At 31.7% G+C, this 22,900-nt stretch overlaps 1 protein-coding gene across 1 annotated transcript in view; it reads right to left on the minus strand.

Moving 5' to 3' along the window:
* Nucleotides 1–22,605, minus strand: part of LOC115879134 — a 58,851-nt gene extending 36,246 nt beyond the window's left edge. Inside the window, exon 1 of the mRNA XM_030895798.1 lies at nt 22,400–22,605. The gene's annotated coding sequence lies outside the window, so the exon portion shown is untranslated. The remainder of the gene's footprint in view (nt 1–22,399) is intronic.
* Between the last annotated feature and the right edge of the window lie 295 nt (nt 22,606–22,900).

The raw sequence follows: 22,900 nt of genomic DNA on the forward strand, positions 1-22,900 counted from the left end.
AACGGTATCGTCCGCTTAACGTATATTGTTAAGCCTCTCTCCGTTAACCAATACTCCGGCATCCACATTTTCCAGTGCCCAATAGATAATAGAATCGGAGACAAAACACAGCCCAGTCTGACACCGCGTATTATATTTATATCTTCTGAGTAATCACCCTCCACGGCCTCCAATCTGATACTTGCTGTTTAGTTCCAGTACAGATTTATTATAAGCCGTACATCTTTCTCGTCGATGCCTATTCTTTTCAGAACCTCTACCATTTTGTTGTGTCGCACTTTGTCGAATGCCTTTTGATAGTCTATTAGGCAGACATATACGTTACAGTCAACAACCTATATAAGTCTGACTGTCTGACAAAATTAGATTGTTTTTCTGTCATTTTAGATATCTCGGTGTTTTCAATCTTTGAATTACTAACATTGTTTTCTTCATACTAGTTTTCTGTATATTCCGACCGTTTAGAACTTTGTTGCTTGATTCCGACATGGGAAAAACGCCACTGGCGAGTCCGTATGTTTCAGATTACGGCAATCGCAATCGCATTCGCCGATTCGATTTTCAACCGCTTAATTGAATTAAAATTGCCGCTTTACCCTTGAAGTGGTCTTGGTCGAGGCGCAGAGACAGGCCAGTCGCCGGCGGTGTCCTTTGAACCAATCAAAATATTTGTTCAAGAAAAGGAAGTTTTGTTGCATCAGCCACAGATGTTAATCTGCCTGAAAAATAAATCTGCGCAGTTTTTCGCTAGCCGCAAATCGGAGACCTCATTTAGGCCACCAATCTCGTCGCCGAAAGTAAAATTAGGACACACAATATTCTCTTTGCAGATTTATTTGGGGCATAGAGTTATAATTCGCCAATAAGAGGTTAATTCTGGAAATGTGTTGCGTTGTTGTCATAACAAATATAAAAATATATTTATTTTCTATTTTATATGTTGTAATTTTGTACCCTGTTGTTACACTTTTGTGTATCAACAAGGCAATGTGTAACAACCTTGTTGTTACACATTCGGTAATTGTGATTAGGTAGTAATTGATAATTTCAAGTTAGATTTGACTAAATGTCATTTTAACAGACCGTCAACCGTTTTTAATAAACGACTGATAAAAACTAAATTTTTCTCTTTTAGTAGTTATATTTAGACATTTTAAATAGTGTTTTTTTTAGTTTGTTACTTCTGACGACGAGAAAAAATATACCGGGTGTTTCCCAAAAGTTTCCCCTATAACTTTATTATTTTTTCACAGAAATAAATGAGATTTGGTGCATGACATAAATCAGGATTGATTTACGTATTGATTTACGTATTCAATTGTTTTCGGTCACTCTTCGGTCACTTTTATTCAGAATGTCATTTTTTAATCATGCCAAGTAAAAAAATGGCGAGTAAGTCATTTAAAAATCAAAAGCTGTAGTCATTAGCCATGTCGACATGGAAATAAATGTATATCGAAGGCACTCATCAAAGTAATTTTCAGTGCTTGGCAAGATCATCAAATTTTACTGTCTAAATACAATCTGATCAAACAGATTTATGATTAAGCGTGCTGAAATAATACAAGAAATAGACAAACAATTCTTATAGGAAACAGCAAAATACTTAAAAATATACAAGGTAAGTTTTAAATAAGTGCAAATATTTTCAGGGCTGGTAGATCTCGGTAAAAGAAACAAATGTTCTCTTTGTCCCTTTTCCAATAAGTCCAAAATAACCGAATTATTTTACTTTCAAAATTTAAAAAAATGCTTAAATTTTAAGAATCACTGGATCTTGTCTGAGTTTTCTTTCTTGCAATTTCTACCGATGTTGCCATGTTATTAAGGTATTATGTTTTTCACTGAAAATTCCGGAAAAAAATTTCAAATTTACAAAAAAAATCGCAAAAAAAACTAACAGACGTGTTTCTGGAATCAAAATGTACATACTACCGTTAAAAATATTTGCACTTATTTAACTCACCCTCTATATTTAAAAGAGGAGTTAAGTACTTAAGTACAAAAACTTTTTATAAAAAGTAAGTCTTAAAAAGCAAATTTCTAAAAATTGCCTCTTAGTGTTCACTTACGTTATCTAAAGAACTTCTACGCAGAATTTCATACTTCTAAAACCGATTTTAACAAACTTTTGAGACAACTTTCCCCCTTATTCCACCCTCTTAGGAGGTAAATTTCCAAAAAAATCGCTTCTAAGGACTTCGCCACTTAAGAAACCTATACATATACAAAATATCATACCCCTAGGTTTAATTTAAAAAATATATATACAAAATTTCACCACCAGTTTCACCACCATTGAATATGCATTTCCAAAAATCGCTTCTGTTCAATTAGATCTCTGTGCAAAATTTCATACTGCTAGGAAAGATTTTAATTTTTCTGTATACAGCATTCATATTCAAAATTCATCTCTAAGGGGATGAAATGAGGGGATGGATTTTCAAAAAGTCGCTTTACAAAATTTCAAACTCCTAGGATTAATTTTAAAGAAAATTATACAATACAAATATTTGTATTTGTATTTGTACTTGCAACTGGACCATAAATATTTTTGATCACACGATACAACATAATATATTATTTTTGTCTTTCGACAATCAGTCAAATCTATTAGAATTGGAGAATTAGATTCCTTTTTGATAATCACATAATTAATCAACAAGAAAACAAAATAATAGTTTTAGTTCTCCATAAAATGCAAATGTCAATAAAACGTTTTGAACCCCATAACTAGGTTAGATGAAATAGCAGAGACCATTGTTAAACATCTGACATAAAACGACTACTATTTAATTTCCTACATTCCCATAATTGGCCCGTCAGACATCATCTAAAGCATACCAGTACCCGATTTACATGCAATTTAAATAAATAATTATATAATAAACATGATTTACATTCTTCTAACGAAAAGACAATGGTACAATAACGAGTGGAGAATACTGATTTCGGTAGTGTTTTTGATACTACGCAGCTACGCCGCGAACATCCGATAAATAACCGTAAAAGTTTCCTATCTCTTATTAATTAGCTTAATTATTTACTGCTAAACATGTTTGTTTACACTAATTGTGTACGTCATATAAATATTAATTTACAGGTTAATGAAGGCATTTAATAACAAGATGTAAAATAATAACGACTATAGTAATTCACGTAGATATTTTTTTGTAAAATTCTGGAAATAATTTCTGTCGTAGGTTTGGTTGTTTTAAATAATGATTTGCTTAAATATTATTAAAAAAATATAAATATTTTATTTACAACCACATATTTATGTAATACTGACATTACTTATTTTTAAAAAATTTGAAAGTGTCAAATTATCTACATTTCTTCCCTCTTCCACTTCCCTCACTCGGTTTTTCTTATTTCTCGCCTCATTTAATTAAGCAAAATATTGTTGTAATATCTTTATTAAATACTTATCTAACATCAACAAAAATAAACAAGAATATTAACAATAATAATTGAAGATTTTAATACATTTATTTGTTGACGGTAAACATGCTAGACTTCTTTTAAAACCTACATTCTGGCGTTTTAAAAAAGCGACGAGTTTGTGATATTTTGATATTATATCAGTCTTTTCACTTACCATTTTCTACCTTGCCATGTCGCTAAAATATGCTATCAAGACTGTCTCCGAAGCAATATTCTTAGCATTTCTTTCGGCACACCATTTTTCGTATACTTTCAATGCTATTTCATATCGCCCTCTACTTTTCTCTGGAAGTAAACTGGCTTTTGCTCTTTTTGCAGCTTCTGTAAGTTCTGGTGGAGTACCAATATTAAAGTAGTCTTCATTATCAGAACTTTCCGACCACATTCTGGCTTTCTATGTTATATAAATTGGAAAAAGCAAACTTTGTTTTACTGTTGAAGGTTTGCGCCATAACAACTACTGGTACCGGTAACTATAGATATGGAAATGCCAAAACAGAAAACGACGACGAATAAATATGCGAAAATGTTCGCTTATTTATTTATTTTTTCAAAATAAGATACTGTCCCTATTTTTTAATTAATGATGTGGTTGTAAATAAAATAGTATACAAACCTCGGAGGAAAGTTTTCATTATTGTCTCGAGATTTAGTTAATCTGTCGACAGTAATGAAACATTTCCCTCCTCGGTATGTAAAATAGGTACTATTGATTAGCTTTTTTAAAGTTGTCGATTTCCCCATCAGTCATTTGACAAATACCGAAATTAAGTTGATGCATTTCCTAGGCAAGCCATGTTAAGTTGCAAAGCCAAATACAGTCTGTCCAAGGAGTCAGGCAAGGTTTCGACAGATGATATCTAAACCATCTCGTTGGACAGACTATATTATTATTATTTATTATTATTATTATTTACACAATAGAAAGCGGTATAAAAATACCGATGAGTCTACTGTCTTTTTATGTTGCGCGTAATTTTTTCGAGTTTACTAGCCGTAATGCAAATGTACAGAACTCAACATATTCATTTCTTGATCAATTTTGTTTTTAAATGAGTTGAGAGTTGGTACTGAAACGCTTTCTTCTGACAGCAAGTTCCACGGGTACACTATGCGGTTAGTCAAAAAAAATTTTCGCTGGAGTTTGGACGATCTTTCCTTTTCCAGGCGTCTGCTGTGGCCTCTAAGTTGTGGAGTTTGGCAAGGATGGTATACATTTAATGGGCAAGTGTAGAAACAATTTAGAATTTTGTAAGTCTCTATCAAGTCCCCCCGCAAACGCCTCTGTTTTAATGTGGTGAGATTTAACATCGCAAGACGATCTTCATACTCCAGATCCTTGAGTTCATGGGGCATTTTTGTCACCTTGCGTTGAATTTTCTCAATGAGATCAATATCCTTCTGAAAATAGGGACTCCATATTATTTGACCATATTCTATTTTGGGTCTAATATAGGACTTGTATATCTTTAAAATAAGATCAATAGAGCGGTCTTGAAATGCTCTTTGAATGAAATAAAGAAGAGAATTTGCTTTTTTAGTAATCTTTAATATATGCACATACCATTTTAGGTTTCCAGTAACTGTAATCCCTAGATCTTCCTGATGTTCTACATGTCTCAGACTTAGTTCATTTAGGGTGTAGGTTTTGTGCGTACAATTCACTCCAGTGCTAAGAATAGTGCATTTGTCCTCATTCAGCTTCATTCTCCATTGTTTGGTCCAGGATTCCACCAACTTTAGATCATGCTGAAGATTGACGTAGCTCGTTTCGGGATTTGCATATAACTTTGTATCATCCGCAAAAAATATGATATTCGTTTTTATGCCTCTTGCCAGATCGCTGATATACAGGAGGAACAACAGTGGGCCCAACACAGAGCCTTGAGGAACACCGCTGGTTACTTTGTGTTTAGTTGAAAGAGATCCGTTTATTCTGACTTGGAAGTAGCGTCTGGTTAGGAAGTTTGATATAAGTTTGAATAAATTTCCTCTTATGCCGTAGTGGTTTAGTTTATAAAGAAGCATCTTGTGGGGTACTTTATCAAATGCCTTTTCAAAGTCAAGATAGATGACGTCTGTTTGTTGGTTTCTATCAAAGGCTGCTGTCCAATCGCTAAGACAAAAGATGTCATGTTTGTTATTGTGGATCGACCAGGAAGAAATCCATGCTGTGTGCTGGGTAAGACATCTTTTTCCATTAGGTATGGAGTAAGTATGCGGATGATTACCTTTTCCATGCATTTACAGACGCAGCTAGTTAGACTAATTGGTCGGTAATTACCAGCTAACTGTCTGTCTCCCTTTTTGTGAAGCGGTGTAACGAAAGAAAGAGACCAAGTATCTCGAAATTTGCCAGATAATAGTAAATCATTAAATAAACATGCTAAAGGTTGTGCGAGGGCATGACAACATTTCTGAAGAAAAACAGTCGGTACACTATCTGGACCCGGGCTGCTGTCAGTTTTTAATGATTTTATGGCTTCGCTAACGTTGAGCTCTGTAAATTCTATGTTAGTAATCTCTTGCAGAAGCCTAGAACTCTGTGAAAGCGTTGGAATGTAAGAGTCATTGGTTGTCGTAAAGACTGATGCAAACCGGTGTGCAAATTCCTCAGCAATGTCACAGTCGTCCATGATAGGTAATCCATTGTTGGGGTTTTTAAGAGTGAAACTGGATACTTTTGTAGACAGAGTCCTATTAATATATTTAAAAAATTGTTTTGGTGAGCTGGAAGAGGCGATAGATTTTTCGTAGTTTTGTCTAGCACTTGCGATTATGTTTTTTAGAGTGTTGTTTTCCGTCCTGTATGCAGTATAGTTTTCGGGTGTTGGCGATTTAATATATTTATCCCATAATTTACGTTTGTTAGTAATTTTTTTTTAAATATTCTGATTTATCCATGGTTTTTTAGAATTGATTATTTTAGTCGTAAATGGGACAAATTTTGTAATAATTTTGGTAATTTTTTCATATTTGTTTTCTTCCAAATGTGAAGGGTCAAAATTCAAGTTTTCTGCAAGAAATACATTTATTTATTCATAGTTGGCTTTCCAAAAGTTATGTTTTAGTATTTTATTGGTAGATCTAGTTGGATATTCGAGTTGCGTTTTTCCAGTAATAACCAAATGGTTACTGCGGCCCAATGGTGAATCACTTTCTATGTTGTAAATTAGTTTCTTATTATTTACTAGAAACAAATCCAGAAGCGCATTCTGATCACCCCTGAAACGTGTGGAAAAATCTATTATTTGATAAATATTCGTTTCATTAAAGCTGTCCAAAAACAGTTGATTTAGTTTCTCAGTTCTATACAGGGTCCGGCAATAGTGCGTCGGGCATCTGTAGCTCCTAGAATAAAAAACTTGAGAATTTTGTTTAAGTGCAAACCTAAAGTATGTACCAGGATGTATTTCAGGAAAATATTTTAACTTTTGTAGGGTGGCTCAAAAAAGGGTGAGTGGACCTGGATGATTTTTTTTAAATGGAACACTCTGTATATTATTGCATTTTTGGCTACCTTTCAGATCACTTTACATAACCCTAAGATATGAATAAATATATTTCGATAGTTTCGGAGATATTAAAAAATAAATCAAAAATATATATTTTTCAGCCCTTCTTAAAAAAATTATTTACAGGAACTGTTCTGAAATCAAAACTATATTAGGTATTTACTTTGGATGGTCTGTTCTTACTTTTCTATAAATATGGTAATCGTAAATCATACAGGATGTTCAGTATTCTACGCCAAACTTTCTAAAATATAAAATATTTTTTCTTAGTTTATTTAAATGGAACACCCTGTATATTATTTTTTTATTAGATGGAGAGTTAAAAAATGAACAACTTTTGTATTTAGAGTATTTCAAAATTTTAAACGGTTTCGCAGATACACGCAGTATTATTTCATATGGCGCTTTCAATGGTAAAATACGAGAGAAAAATCATTGGGTGGCTTTGATAAAAATTTACTGTGGAAAATGCCATATGAAATATCAAATAGCAAATATCTGCGAAACCGTTAAAAATTTTGAAATACTCTAAATACAAAAAATGTTCATTTTTTTAATTTTCCGTCTACTGAAAAAATAATATACAGGGTGTTCCATTTAAAAAAACGAAGAAAAATTATTTTATATTTTAGAAAGTTTGGCGTAGAATTTTAAACATCCTGTATGATTTACGATTTTCATATTTATAGCAAAGTAAGTACAGACCATCTAAAGTAAATACCTAATATAGTTTTGATTTCAGAACAGTTCTTGTATTTTTAATAATTTTTTTAAGAAGGGCTGAAAAATATATATTTTTGATTTATTTTTTAATATCTCTGAAACTATTGAAATATATTTATTCATATCTTAGTAATAAATAAAGTAATCTGAAAGGAAGCCAAAAATGCAATAATATACAGGGTGTTCCATTTAAAAAAAAATCATCCAGGTCCACTCACACTTTTTTGAGCCACCCTATAGAAGTTAAAATATTTTCCTGAAATACATCCTGGCACATACTTTAGGTTTGCACTTAAATAAAATTCTCAAGTTTTTTATTCTAGGAGCTACAGATGCCCGACGCACTATTGCCGGACCCTGTATAATGTTTTATTGTTCCAGTTGATTTCAGCATAATTAAAGTCTCCAATGATGTAGACTATATTCAAGGTGATTCAGGCTTCCGAAAAAGCCCTAAATTATAAATGCTCTATATTTATTATAATTAAAGCTATATTATGTAAAAAATGGAAATGAAATTCACAAACCAAAAACCTAATATAAAGTTTTTTCGGAATTCTAAATCACCCTGTATGATGTTTAGCGCGGGTAAGTATATTTGAAATTGAGTATTTTTTTAACATATGTAATATACAGTTCATACCAAATAAACTTTTAGTCACGTGATTAAGCTTGACCGGCACAACGTTGCCCACTTTTATATATTTTCTTTTAATCAAAATATTTTATGAAACAAAAATAAATTAATTATAAATGTATAAACAGTTATTATTTACATCAACAAAACTCGCCTTCTTAACAGCACTTAAGGGACATAAAGGGCCATTACTATGGCTTTTCCGTTCAAAATATTCTAATAAAGTTGCGATGGTTTTTTTACGGCTATTAATATTGTACACTTTGCACTAAAAAAGTTCTAAAAAGAACAATTTTCGACTGCAAGATCTGCTAGTAAGCATTCTTAAGCAGTTCCACAACACTATTTATTTAAAACAAAAACTCGTATTATACAAAACTAAAGTGCCAAAATGAACGACAATGTCAAGAAATAAATAAATAAATGCGGCAACTTGACTTTTTTTTACAGCAGACCTACAACCTGAATCCACAACGCGAAATTAAAATTCCAGTTAGTCAGCAAGGCGCCGACTAATGTCCATATGGTTGGCAAAAATGAATTTAAAAATCGCGCCCTCGATTACGTAACTAAAAATTTAATTGATATCAAATATAGCTGTTTTGAGTATATATTTCTTAAGTTTTAGTAAATTGCAAATGCTACTGTAAAGCCAGTGAAGCAACCAATGCAGTAACAAAACATATGTTGTTTCAAGAATGGCCTACCAAAGAGTACACGTGCCAGCAATAAATGCATTTGAGTTTGACCACTTGAAACTGATAAAAATTGCCATCTGTCTGAATCAAATCTTAGTAATTGTTTATTAACTTATAGGCAGATATGAAATACCTTGTCAGATAACAATAATAATATTTTTAATTATTTTGTCATTTGGCATTGTAGTTAGGGGGCAAATGCTTTAGCAAATAATAATTTACCTCCCTTAATTACATTACAAATTTTGGAACAAAAAAGGATTAATTCAATCAAATTCAATGGAATTCAGTTAGAATAAGAAAATAATCTACACATTGTCGAAATCTTTAAAAATATAAACAATACAACCAATACTTAGAACCAAGACCCAAACCTGGTTTGGAAAACATAGATGTTATATATAGGTAATACACGGAAAAGGCTTCGAAATTGAAACAGAAAAATCGAAGAGCAGATTATTAGTAACGATCTACCTACACTCATTAAGTTTTATTAATAAACAGTTTTCCGTCAGACGCAAAGATGAAATTCAATTAGACGCAGCTAATAGCAGCAATAACAGGCTTGTCATCACCAAACTTAATTTTCACAAAATGCAAGTACCCTGCCAGACATATCGTTTATTTAAACTATAACGATCCTCCAAAGCTAAATAAGCGAATAAAATTCTGCATATACCTGTTAGAAAGTAAAAGTATACAAGAGTCCTTAATTTAGTATTGATAAAGTTCTAAGTATATAGATTCAGAAATTAAGAAAAATGCAAGAAATAATAATTTGAAAGTAAATAGTTGAAGGAAGAACAGATGCGAAAGAGGTCAAAATTTCCGAATTTTAAGTCCAATACGAGGACGTTTTAAAAATTAAAAACTTCCGCACAAAATACATGCCACTTCATCATTGCCACATTTTCAGAACGGTTGCTCGTAGCGATTTTTACCAAGAGACCTTTTTTACGTAAAAACAGTCGCAAATGTAAATTTCTTTTATCAGTAACTTTATACAGGTACGGACGAAAAGTAATTACTCTTCAAACCAGCTCCCTCTACAAGTTAGTAGGAGTCATATTGACATCAAAATCAAATTTTCCATGTCAAAAACTCCCAGGCACCTAGTTTCATCCAAATATTGACTTTATTTCAGAAATTATTTGGAAAAAATTGAAATAAAAATGAAATTTCTAGACCCTGTATCTCAGAAACTAAGCTTTTTAGGAGATACATTTATAACCTTTTTAGTTATTTTTATCTGCAGAATATGCTGCCGAAGTTTCCGGAATACAGTTCGGACCATCCTATATATTGACATGCGCCTATTATTCAAAATATAAAAGACAACTGTCGTAATGGGCATCTATCAAATAAAATCTAAGTCTATTCAATTTAACTGAGATATTATCTGAGTTTATTCCTAAAATATAGCTATTTATTATCAAAAATTAAAAGCAATTTTGTTTAATTTAATAGAATTGCAATTTGAACAAGCTGAGCATTGCATTTATGTTGTAAATATACTAAAAATAGTACATGTTAACGTAATGAATGTTAAATTACACTATGATATAAACAATAACTACAGGTTCAAATTCCTAGAATATGAATTTCTCAGTAGGTTGTCATTACTTTTTATAAATATATTAATGCTTTTGGCTAGCTTGCTAGTTAAGTCCAATAAGGATTAAAATATTTAATTGAGTAAATAAGTAGTTGAAATAGATTAATCGACACGAACAAATCTAAAAGCAATTTCTAATTATATACCTAGGAACCAAAAATATAGTACCTATTACATCTTGTTAGAATAAAAAAATTTGCGCCGGGAGGCACGTATAGCCGCCAGTACTAAAATATGTTAATAATCAATTATCTCAAAAACTGCGACTTTGACTGATTTTGATGTCATTACAAATTTTGTTGCAAATATTATTCCTAACCTTAAATTGAAAACCGCGTTTCGCTAGCTACTGTAATTTTGGAGTTACGATTTTTTTAAATTTTTAACCCCCTCCCATACCCCCTTAACAAACCCCCACCCCCACCAAAAACTAATGGCCAGATTCTCGGATGCCACAGTATTTTTGTGCCAAATTTGGTTAAAATCGGTTCAGCCATAGACTTAAAATAAAATATAGACTACACTATTTACATCTCAACGCGGTCAAACAATCTTTTTTGTACACATGTTTACTTCTGGGTACAGTCGACCGAGCCTTCCTCATCCAGCCTATGTTGTCACGTCTTTAATATTATCAATATTTGTTTTCTTGTTATACACATATATTGAGATATTAATACTACAGTTTAATAAAGTAGGTTTTAATATTCCATAGATGTATTAAATAGTCCTTATACTACTAAATTATAAGTCGGATACTGTTTAAAAAGGATAAGTTCTTTACAATATGACAACACCGATTAGAGGCGAGGGAGCCTATTCATTCATTTATTACCTTGTAGTACGCGTCGCATGTGTGCGGTAAAGCTTTGTTGCCGCTATGTCCCCGGCTGCATTAACGCATTTTCTTAGCTTATAGTCCTTAAGTGTTTATTTTATTGACTTTTTCTGTTCAAGAACTATAAAATATGGTTTGCCAGTGCCAAATTTGCAAGAAATTTGACTTAAATAAAATTTAAGTCTTGAAACGACTTTCGACCGGTAGGCAACTCTCAATTTACCTATTGGGAGTCAGTGGCGTTGTTGTAGAAAGGCGCTTATTTAGATAATATTTTAGTAAAATGTAAAATCTGAATTTTTTCTCTTACATTACATTATTTACTTACTTACATTGTAACAAAATCATAATTATAACCCTGTTAATAATTAATAATGTTTTTTTAAATATATTCCGGTTTATTCTAAAATTATCTTCAGAATCTAAAATAACATACAAGAATTTTAAAATGATATTACATTATGAAACAATATTTTTTAATATACCGGGTCGTCTCAAAAGTGGCTCACCTTTTTATTTTTTCAGATAAAAAAAACAGATTTGTACGTTAGTAGGTATATGACATAAATTAGGATTTATTGACGTATTCAATTGTTTTTGGTCTCTTCCTGTTTCACCAAAATTATTACATCTTTTGATTTTTAAGGGCACCTCGGTATATTGCTACTTTATTCGATAAAAAATGACACTCTGAATATAATGACATATCATATGTCAACTTTTGACATTGTCGCTTAAAAACAAATCGTATTTTAAATTTCAATCCAGTGTGCCATGGTGTTGTTAAAAACACTAAGTTTTAATCAAGGAGCCTTGGAAAAATAGTTTTGATCGTCTAATGGGTTTCGTGTCTTGTCTAGGCCGGTTAAAAGATGTACAAATCGTATTTTTAATCATACATATGTCAATTTATTCAAATGGAACAAGGGTGACTCATTAGCATATTTCGCAAAAGCATTTTTTTATGAATATATTGATACCACACACTCGGTATTTCGAGTCAAATTGTCGTTATGAACCGCGTGTTACAATTACAATTAAACCATATGCGAAAATGTTAAAAGTTGACATATGATATGTCATTCTATTCAGAGTGTCATTTTCTATCGAATAAAGTAGAAATATACCGAGGGTGCCGTTTAAAAATTAAAAGTTATAGTCATTTCCGGTGAAACAGGAAGTGACCAAAAACAATTGAATGCGTCAATCAATCCTAATTTATGTCATATACTAACATACTAAATCTTGTTTTTTTATTTGAAAATATAGAAAAAATATGGGGATGGGCCACTTTTGGGACGCACCCGGTATAATAAAGACAGTACCGAGTTAAATAAATGTAGTTTTCATTTTATCCACTTCCTATCACCTTCCTTGCTTTAATGGAACAGATTTATGTATTCTTTAATTTACATAATAAGACATCACTAAATCGGAAAAAAATTACAACAATCATATTTTTTTTTCTCTCCCTGTCGCCGATTCTATTATATCTGTGGAATAGATCCTGTTTTGATTAATATTAGGGGTTGTAAATGTTTGACTAAAATTAATAATCTATTATTAATTTCAAAAATTACGTAATTTCGATTATAAAATTTCATCTATAACGTGTATTTTATTATTTTTATCCTTTTTGGACTCTAAGACGTTTTTTCTAAACTTTTATTTAAAAAACCTGTCCTAAATCTTAATAAAATATAAAAAAAGTTTAAATACGATATATTTTTAATTAAATTATAGCTTCATTAAAATAAAAAAATTACCCGGCTATGATACGGAGAGTTCAGGTGTACTTGAGAAACGAAAGACAGTGTTGTGTTTCTGGGCAGAGTCGTCAGGGAACGACCGTTACGACAGAGACAACCTATCTATCGCTCGTGTCGCACCCGTTATAACCTAAAACAATAACAAGACATTGTCTGACCGCATGTTCCAGCTATTTATGAATGAGATGCTCAGTCTATATTTTATTTTAAGTCTATGGGTTCAGCGGTTTTTGAGTTATCGTGTTACAGACGGCAGACGGACAGACGGACAGACAGACACCATGGAAATATTTTGTATTTAGGTTATTTATGACCCAAATAAATTATATTCCTATACTAATATTGAATATTTTTAAATGGAAAGCTAATTTTTTAGGTAGGTATAGATTTTCCATTAAATAATAATTCCCAGTATACCATAATATCATATTCTATACCGAACGGTTTTTGAAATAAGGGCATTTTTAGGCTAAATTTTCTGCACATTTTAAGTGTTCCCAAGATCACAAATACCTAATTACCTACTACTTATATTTTATAATTGAATAAATGATATGAATTGATAAATAATAACCCTTAGGGGTTATAGCCAAAGGAGGTATGTTATAATAATGTCCATTTCAAAACTAGAGGTACTAAATTACACTATTTGTCTACTTTTATTCACTATTTCAAACGGAACAACTTACAGATAGAGAATATGAAATTCTTTACTTATAGTGTGTTACATTTAAAATAGGGAAGACAAATACATATAACACACAGCATTTTGCTTCGCCCTTTGTATACCATGCAGAATAGTGAATTATATATTTTAATCACCCTATATATCTATACAGCATGTCCCCGGATTGTCTTACCAAGAGGAAGAACTTTTTTATTATTGACATTTTGAGAAAAATGCATTCTTCATAAATTTTGCTTGTTCAAAAATGGTTAATCCTGTTTATATTTTTCCAAATTTCGATACCGTTTTAGAAAAAATTAAAAAAAAACATGAAAATATAGTTGAATTTTTCCTAAAAATTGAGAGGCGTTTCTATGCTAATATAATTTCGATTTCATTCTTTGATAGATTGTTATTGATAAAATTTTAATTAACGTCATATTTTTTGCTGTTTTAAAACGTTAAAGAAACACAAAATTGATTTAGTTCAGTGCTATCGAAAGGGTGATAATAATAATTATCCAAAAATGTGATACTTTAACAACAGCAAAAAGTATGACTAATTAAAATTAGTAATAACCATCTATCGAAGAATAAAATCGAAATTATATTATCATCGAAACGCATTTTGATTTTTAGGACTTATTAACTATTATTAAGAAAAAATTCAAGCATATTTTCATGTTTTTTCCAATTTTCTCTAAAATGGTATGGAAATTTGGAAAAGTATAAACGGGATTAACGATTTTAGAAGAAGCACTTTTTTATTAAGTATGCATTGTTCTCAAAATGTTAATAATAAAAAAGTTTTCCAAAAGGCAATCCGGGGACATACTGTATAAAATAATTTTGGAAATGGAAAATTGCATCGCCCTGTATTACATCAGTTTTAAGACAACTTTTATGAGAAATAACCTTGAAATGGTTTAATTACCGATCTAATAGATAAACAAATTAAAAATGCCAGATCAATAATTTCTATCAACTTCTTTCACATAATTGCTGTTATAAATTAACTATAATTAAAAGAGTTAGTTTATAAATGTGAAATAACAAATAATCTATCTTTGGAATTTTATATTTTACTAATGATAAACATCTTTTAAAGAACTTAAAATATGGTTTTAAGCCATTATATTTTAGAACGGACGCTTTAAAACTAAAGATAATTAAAATTATGCTTAAAACAAATACTAAAATTTAAAATTCCTGTTTGTGTAAAGTTTGTCAATAAAAACACTACGTATGTACAGAAAAATACTCAGAACTCAGAATTAATGAATATTTTAAGTTAAAGTCAAAATAGAGGAAATGCATATTGTGTGTGTGATTTTTCACACCTAATTTTGTTCTTGGCTCGTACAGGTCATTAGAACCACCTTTTACCAAAGTACCTACTATATTTAAAACTCATTTGTACGCACCTATATTATACGAAGCGTTTTTTTATATTTGTGTAACCTAAATATCAAATTGCAGAAACATAAGCATACGGTTTGTATCGCGGTAGCTACGAAAATAAATATCTTTTATTATAACATAACGCATGCTTCAATAACTTTCCTGTTTTGACAGGAGAACATCCGATATAATGTTAATAAAACCGTTGCATCTTTTTTTAATTGAACTTTTTGCCTACAATACCGGGTGCGTCTCAAAAGTGGCTCACCCCTATAACTTTATTATTTTTTCAGATAAAAACGAGATTTGGTATGTTAATATATGACATAATTAAAAAAGGATTGATTGACGTATTCAATTGTTTTCGGTCACTTCTTGTTTCACCAGAAATGACTACAACTTTTGATGTTTAAATGACACCCTCGGTATTTTTTTACTTTATTCGACAGAAAATGACACTTTGAATAGAATGATATATCATATGTCAACTTTTGACATTTTCGTATATGGTTTATTTGAAATTGTAACATGCGGTTCATAAGTACAATTTGACACGAAATAAGTGTGAGGTACCAAATTATTCGTAAAAAAATTATTTTTCAAAATATGCTAATGAACCACCCTTGTTGAAAAAAATGCGATATGATTAAAAATACGATTTGGGTATCTTTCAACCGGCCAGGACAAGACACGAAAATCATTAGACGATCAAATCTATTTTTCAAATGCTTTGATTAAAAGTTAGCGTTAAAAGGTCCCTATAAATGTATGTCTCAAAATGCTTAGTTTCGAAGATACGGGGTGTAGAAGTTTCATTTTTTCTAAATTATTTCTGAAGTAACGTCAATATTTGAATGAAAATTTGTGTCTGGGAGTTTTTGACATGATAAATTTGATTTTGATATCAATATGACTCCCATTTGTAGGTGGCGCCACCTACATGTGTCTTAACTGTTTTGAAGAGTAATGAGTTTTCGTCCGTACCTGTATGAGTGAAAAAATATATATTTCCGTGACTTTATTTTTACGTAAAAAATGTCTCTTGGTAAAAATCGCTACGAATAACCGTCCTCAAGATATTTAGAATGGAAATGCAAAAAATAAACAAGTTTAGTGGATAGTTATTTGACAGAAATAATAAATTCAGGAAAATTTAATTTTTTGAAATTAATCCTAAATCTTTCTGCCAAAAAATGATGATAAAACAGTTTCTGTTGAACTTTTGGCACAAAAACATTTCAAATTTATGATTTCAGTCAATAACTATTTAGTCATTATGTTTAATTTATGTCACTGATGACAGGTATTGATAATTTCGATTCCAAATATCTCGAGAAGCATTACTCGTAGCGATTCTTCCCAAGAGACCTTTTTTTACATATATAAAATCGTAAACATTACCGTAACTAGCAATTCATCCTGGGGAGAGTCTGGGGGTGCCTGGTTTTGAGCCAAGCGGGGGAGGCTAAGGCTTTTGTTTTTTAAAAAAAAATGAATAATTTTAAAAAACAAATTTTTGAACTAAACCTTTATATGAATTACTCTATCAATATAGACTTATATAGTTATCAAACCCGTGTTCCCATTGATTATTTAAGTACCTACAAATTTTCTAAAAAAATAAAAATTAACACATTTTTTGAACACAACAAAATAATGTTAAGTAAACAAAACTAGAAAACCTCATTTTTACTACATCACAAGCAAATAAAAATTAATTCGTAACCAAGAGTCATAATTCAAGATTTATCTGTGGTGTGCCCAGCAATAAAACGTGGGGGGCACCCCCGTAGTTACGGCAATGATTGTAAATGTAAATTTTTTTGCTCAGTAGTTTTATACGTGTTACAAACTAGAAGTTATTACTCTTGTGAGGTTCAAGTTAACGTCTCCTTTCTGCTGCAATGGCTAAACTGGACGGAACCTACTTGTTTACGCGGAATCCGAACCGCGGTCCTCGGCCATATCATGGTCAATGGCCTACCGACTTAGGAAGTGTCTAAATTAACTCTTACTCACGAGATATCCGATCTCATCCGGCCTTGAACCGGCGTGAATGAGCAGTGTGTATCAATAGATTTTACACTTTTCCCTTTTGGACAACAGCACGATGCAAAGTTTCGAACCGGTCACCCGTCCATCCACTAGCATCGCCTTACGTCGCTTAACTTCGGTGTTCTAATGGGAACCGGTGTTTCGACGTAGCTGGGCCGTTGCCCTAAGTTATTACTCTTCAAACCAGTTAAAAAATAAGTAGGTGGCGCCCTCTACATGTAGGAGTCATATTGACATCAAAATCAAATTTCCAAAATCATGTCCAAAAACTCCCAGACACCAATTTTCATCCAGTTATTTACGTTATTTCAGAAATTATTTGAAAAAAATCGAAATAAAAATGAAATTTCTACACCCTGTATCTCCTAAACTAATTATTTTAGGAATATTACATTTATACGAACTTTTTATTTAGCTTATCTGCAGAATATGCTTCTGAAGTTTCCGGAATACAGTTCGGACCACCCTGTATATCAATAAGTTTATATCTTGTAGAGGCTGTACCACACCCCCTTCAAAGTTCGCGAGCCGGCACTGACTAATAACACAAATCAAATCTTTCTAAATTCATAGTAATCATTGTTCCAAAAATGCACATTTTTTGAACACAACAAAATAATATTAAGTAAACAAAACTAGAAAACCTCATTTTTACTACATCACAAGCAAATAAAAATTAATCCGTAACCAAGAGTCATAATTCAAGATTTATCTGTGGTGTGCCCAGCAATAAAACGTGGGGGGCACCCCCGTAGTTACGCCAATGATTGTAAATGTAATTTTTTTTCTCAGTAGTTTTATACATGTTACAAACTAGAAGTTATTACTCTTCAAACCAGTTAAAAAATAAGTAGGTGGCGCCCTCTACATGTAGGAGTCATATTGACATCAAAATCAGATTTCCAAAATCATGTCCAAAAACTCACAGACATCAATTTTCATACAGTTATTTACGTTATTTCAGAAATTATTTGAAAAAAATCGAAATAAAAATGAAATTTCTACACCCTGTATCTCCTAAACTAATCATTTTAGGACATTATATTTATACGAACTTTTTATTTAGCTTATCTGCAGAATATGATTCTGAAGTTTCCGGAATACAGTTCGGATCACCCTGTATATCAATAAGTTTATATCTTGTAGAGGCTGTACCACACCCCCTTCAAAGTTAATGCAATATTATAAGATGCATGAGTTATAATTGCAAAAATAGCTTTTATTTATTATTAAGAAACGTGGAAAATTGTTGGCAGACATTTTTCTAGTCGCTAAAATGCCGACAGACAACGCGAAAGAGGCATGAAATTTTAAAAATTATTAAAAAATGAAATTATGGCATATTTGCATGCCGATTGGTGGAATGTCATATTTATTTATGTTAATTAATTTAAAAAGCCGTATGCAAAAGGGCAGACAAAAAGATCGTGGCTCAGTCAGCTGCAGACAGTTATCAAAAGCACGATATTATTCTAGCTCTTTATTCAGGGAACGCTGGCCGCCTCATCCATTTAAGTATTGATAAATCATATATTATACGATTATATTATAAATATATTTTTTTATTATTTCAATAACGATTTTTTTGTCTACCCTTTTGCATAGAGCTTTTTAAATTAATTAACAATAAACATGACATTCCACTAATCGACATGCATATATGCGATGATTTTCTTTTGTCAAAATTCTATGCCTCTTTCGCGTTGTCTGCCGGCATTTCAGCCATGAGAAAAATGTCTGTCAACAATTTTACACGTTGCCTAATAATAAATAAAAGCTATTTGGCAATTATAACTCGTGTACCTTATAATATTTTTAGTGTCAACATTTCACCCTTTCGATTGGCCGCCCCCGCTTTAAGCACCGGGATCGCGCTGGCAGACATGACTATTTCACGATGGCTACACAAAAGGATACTCCACACAAAAAATTAGCCATGTAACGATGATAAGGTTTTTTATGTAGCCAGCTCTCGGTCTATTAGGCTGATCCACAAAATATGCTTAAAGTTTTAGGCGGTATATTTTCCTCCGTGGTCAGAAGCATCAAATAACAGAATCTATTCAGAATGACAAAATATAACTAATTCGAGAACACTTTAGTTTTTTTGCGCAGACATCTATCAAAGCACTAAACGTTTTACACTGACTATACAGGCTGAGTCTTAAATAAGTGCAAATATTTTCAGGGCTGGTAGATCTCGAGAAAAGAAGCATATTTTCTCTTTACCGTTTTGCAAATAAGTCCAAAATAACCGAGTTATTTTACTTTGAAAATTTGAAAAAAAAAATGTTGCTTAAGTTTTGCGAACCACTTTAACATATTGGAACCATATTATCAAAAAAGTATGTTTTTTTAACTAAAAAAAAGTCCAATTTCAAAAAATTCCAAATTTTCGCAAAAAACTCATATCCGTGTTCCTGGGGTCGAAATATACCACCCCTAAAAACATTTGCACTTATTTAAAACTCACCCTGTATATGTTTTTCAAAGAACGAAACTAATGATAAATACACTCAAAATATAAACGCGTCTTAATTCTAGTGTAAATTATATGTATAGATATTATCCTTGTTTATACAGGGTGAGTTTCCTAGGATGTTTCTATGGGTACCTCGGAAACTACTGGAGATAGAGAGTCAGTTAAATGGGGAAAGAATTGCAGTTTTGTGGGGTCATAAATATGCGCTTTTCAGATTTTCGAAAAAGTTCATGGTTACTAGATATTTCGAAAAAAATAAATTTTGGTTATTTTAAAAATTGTCCCTAATTCCCGAGGGGTGTCTCACTATTGGAATTACCTGTACATTTTCTTGGCAGTCGCTGGCAGTCATTGGCAGTCTTATGGCAGTCGCCTATAATAATTACATGGCAGTCATAGGCAGTCTTCTTCATAGTCATTGGCAGTCGCTTAGCAGTGGAAAGATATTTTGGCAGTACGTGTACATTTTTTACCCGAGTGAGACACCCCTCGCTAATTCCATTATAATCTATTTTAGACAAAAAGTTTTCAGATAAAAGTTGTAGATAATCATATCTCTAATGAGACTGTGCTCTCCGATTTTTTCTAAAGCCTGTCATTTTTGACATATGACACAAACATATGTTTTTTTAAATGGAAACCATAGTTGGCCATGACTTCATAAATAGCACCATTTTTTAAGCTTTTGAGCGATATAAGCTATAATATGTTTCTTTCACAAAATTACTGAGTTATAGCCAATTCTTATCTTTCTTGACTAATTTCACTTAGTTAGCCATGGAAACAAGTTCAATCGTCGTTGCTCTCAGAAATGTAAAATTGTTACATCCAATCTTTGTAAATTAAAATAAACAAAAATTGTAAATATGAGTTTTTCAAATGAATAAAAGCGTGTAGGATTATTGGTTCAACTTTTCTTGGCCATACAGTTTCGAGAATACGTTGACCGGTGAACGTTACTTATGTTTTTTAGAGAACGGTTTTCAAGACATGTTAGAAAAGTTAAATTTAGATACTCGCGCATTAATAGAGTGGTTCCAACATGATTTTCATTATGACACCAACCCCCCCCCCCAACAATATAAGAAATGTTAAAAATTATTTCATTATCATAATTATGTAGACTCAGGGATAGAAAGAGGTGGACCAATTGCATGGGTCTTCTCGGTCACCTGACCTATCCATTTTAGATTTTTTTATGCGGTATGGTTAACAACAAGGTTTACAAAAGAACTTATGAACTTATGAGAGGCACTCGAAGAGGCGGAACAGGAGAAGTTTAATTAAGTCGACCGGTCGTTCTGTGACAATATCTAGCAATTCAGTTTTAAAAAGATGCATTTATGTACTCAAAACAATTGCGGATTTTTTGAACATTTTCTAAAATAACTTAAAGTGTATGTATTGATTATTTTTTTAAGTTTTAGTTTGTGTAATGTAAATTGTAAAGAGCCGTTTAATAATACATTTTGTCTTTTTATAAGTTATAAGTCATAACAAAATTAGAACACCATTGGATATAAAAAAAGACCAGTAAAAGTAACTTTTACTGGTCAACGTATCTTGTATGGTCAAGAAAAGTTGAACCAATAATCCTACACGCTTTTCTTCATTTAAAAAAAAATATTTACAATTTTTGTTTATTTTAATTTACTTGGATTGGATGTGACAATTCAACATTTCTGAGAGCAACAACGATTGAACTTGTTTCCATGGCTAACTAAGTGAAATTAGTCAAGAAAGATAAGAATTGGCTATAACTCAGTAATTTTGTAAAAGAAAAATATTATAGCTTATATCGCTGAAAAGCTTAAAAAATGGTGCTTTTTATGAAGTCATCGACAACTATGGTTTCCGTTTAAAAGAACATATGTTTGTGTCATATATCAAAAATGACGGGCTTTAGAAAAAATCGGAAAACACAATCTCATTAGAAATGTGATTATCTACAACTTTTATCTGAACATTTTTTGTCTAAAATAGATTATAATGGAATTAGGAATAATTTTTAAAATAGCCAAAATTTGTTTTTTTCGAAATATCTAGTAAGCCATGAACTTTTTCAAAAATCTAAAAGGCGCATATTTATGACCCCACAAAACTGCAATTCTTTCCCCATTTAACCGACTCTCTATCTCCAGTACTTTCCGAGATGCTCATAGAAAACATCGTAGGAAACTCACCCTTGTATAGTCTCATATACAAAGGTATTATTTAAAAATATAATTTTTGTTTACGCTCCTTATTTACACCCACGCGTTAAAAAATATTTTTCATTGAAAATAGATTTTAAAATAAACCTGTTAAAAATCCCAACTCGTAAAAACAAAATCCAGAGTAATATTTTCCACGCTAATCGTATATTTTTTCGTAAAATACCAGCATCAAAGCGATCAAATAATTTTTGCGGAGCGCTGAGCAAAATTAAAACAAACAAGCGCCAATTGTGACGTCTTCTATTAATAAAAACGCGTTAATTTGTTCATCTCTTAAAGGTTACCGAAATATTAGATCATCGCTTCTAAAAATAATCTCCCACTCTCTCGACTTACCTTATAATGTCGGTTTAACTAGATTCCACAGAAAAAAAAATTAACGCTGATCACGTAGAAAAAAATACGGGAGGGAATTAATACCAGTTAATCCCAAGGAAAACACTCGATGAAGAAAAACTGTCGGAAAACTTAACGCGCACGTGAGCGCTCTTTGGGAAAATCGCGCACAAAATTGGCGCGTTTCTAGCGAATCCACTTTGAATTTCGAGCCCGTAGGTCGGTCGCGTTTCGTCGGGCGCGTTCGCGAGTTGTCGAGGGTTGACCATCGCCGGTGACCATGATATCTTCGAAAAGTGACCGCGGGTATCATGGATGGGTAAATGTCACATTACGCATTTTGTTACGTATAGTTAGAAGAGTAGTAAATTAATACAAACACTGTTTAAAAATTACTTTTATAAAATACACATCAAGTTTCTTCAGTTCAGACGACATTTCACTAAACAGCGGTATAAACCACATAAAAAATACATTAATAAAAAACGAGTATCTACCATA

Source organism: Sitophilus oryzae, unplaced genomic scaffold (genome assembly GCF_002938485.1).
Source record: "Sitophilus oryzae breed Bouriz unplaced genomic scaffold, Soryzae_2.0 scaffold_1576_pilon_pilon, whole genome shotgun sequence".
Classification (NCBI taxonomy): domain Eukaryota; kingdom Metazoa; phylum Arthropoda; class Insecta; order Coleoptera; family Curculionidae; genus Sitophilus; species Sitophilus oryzae.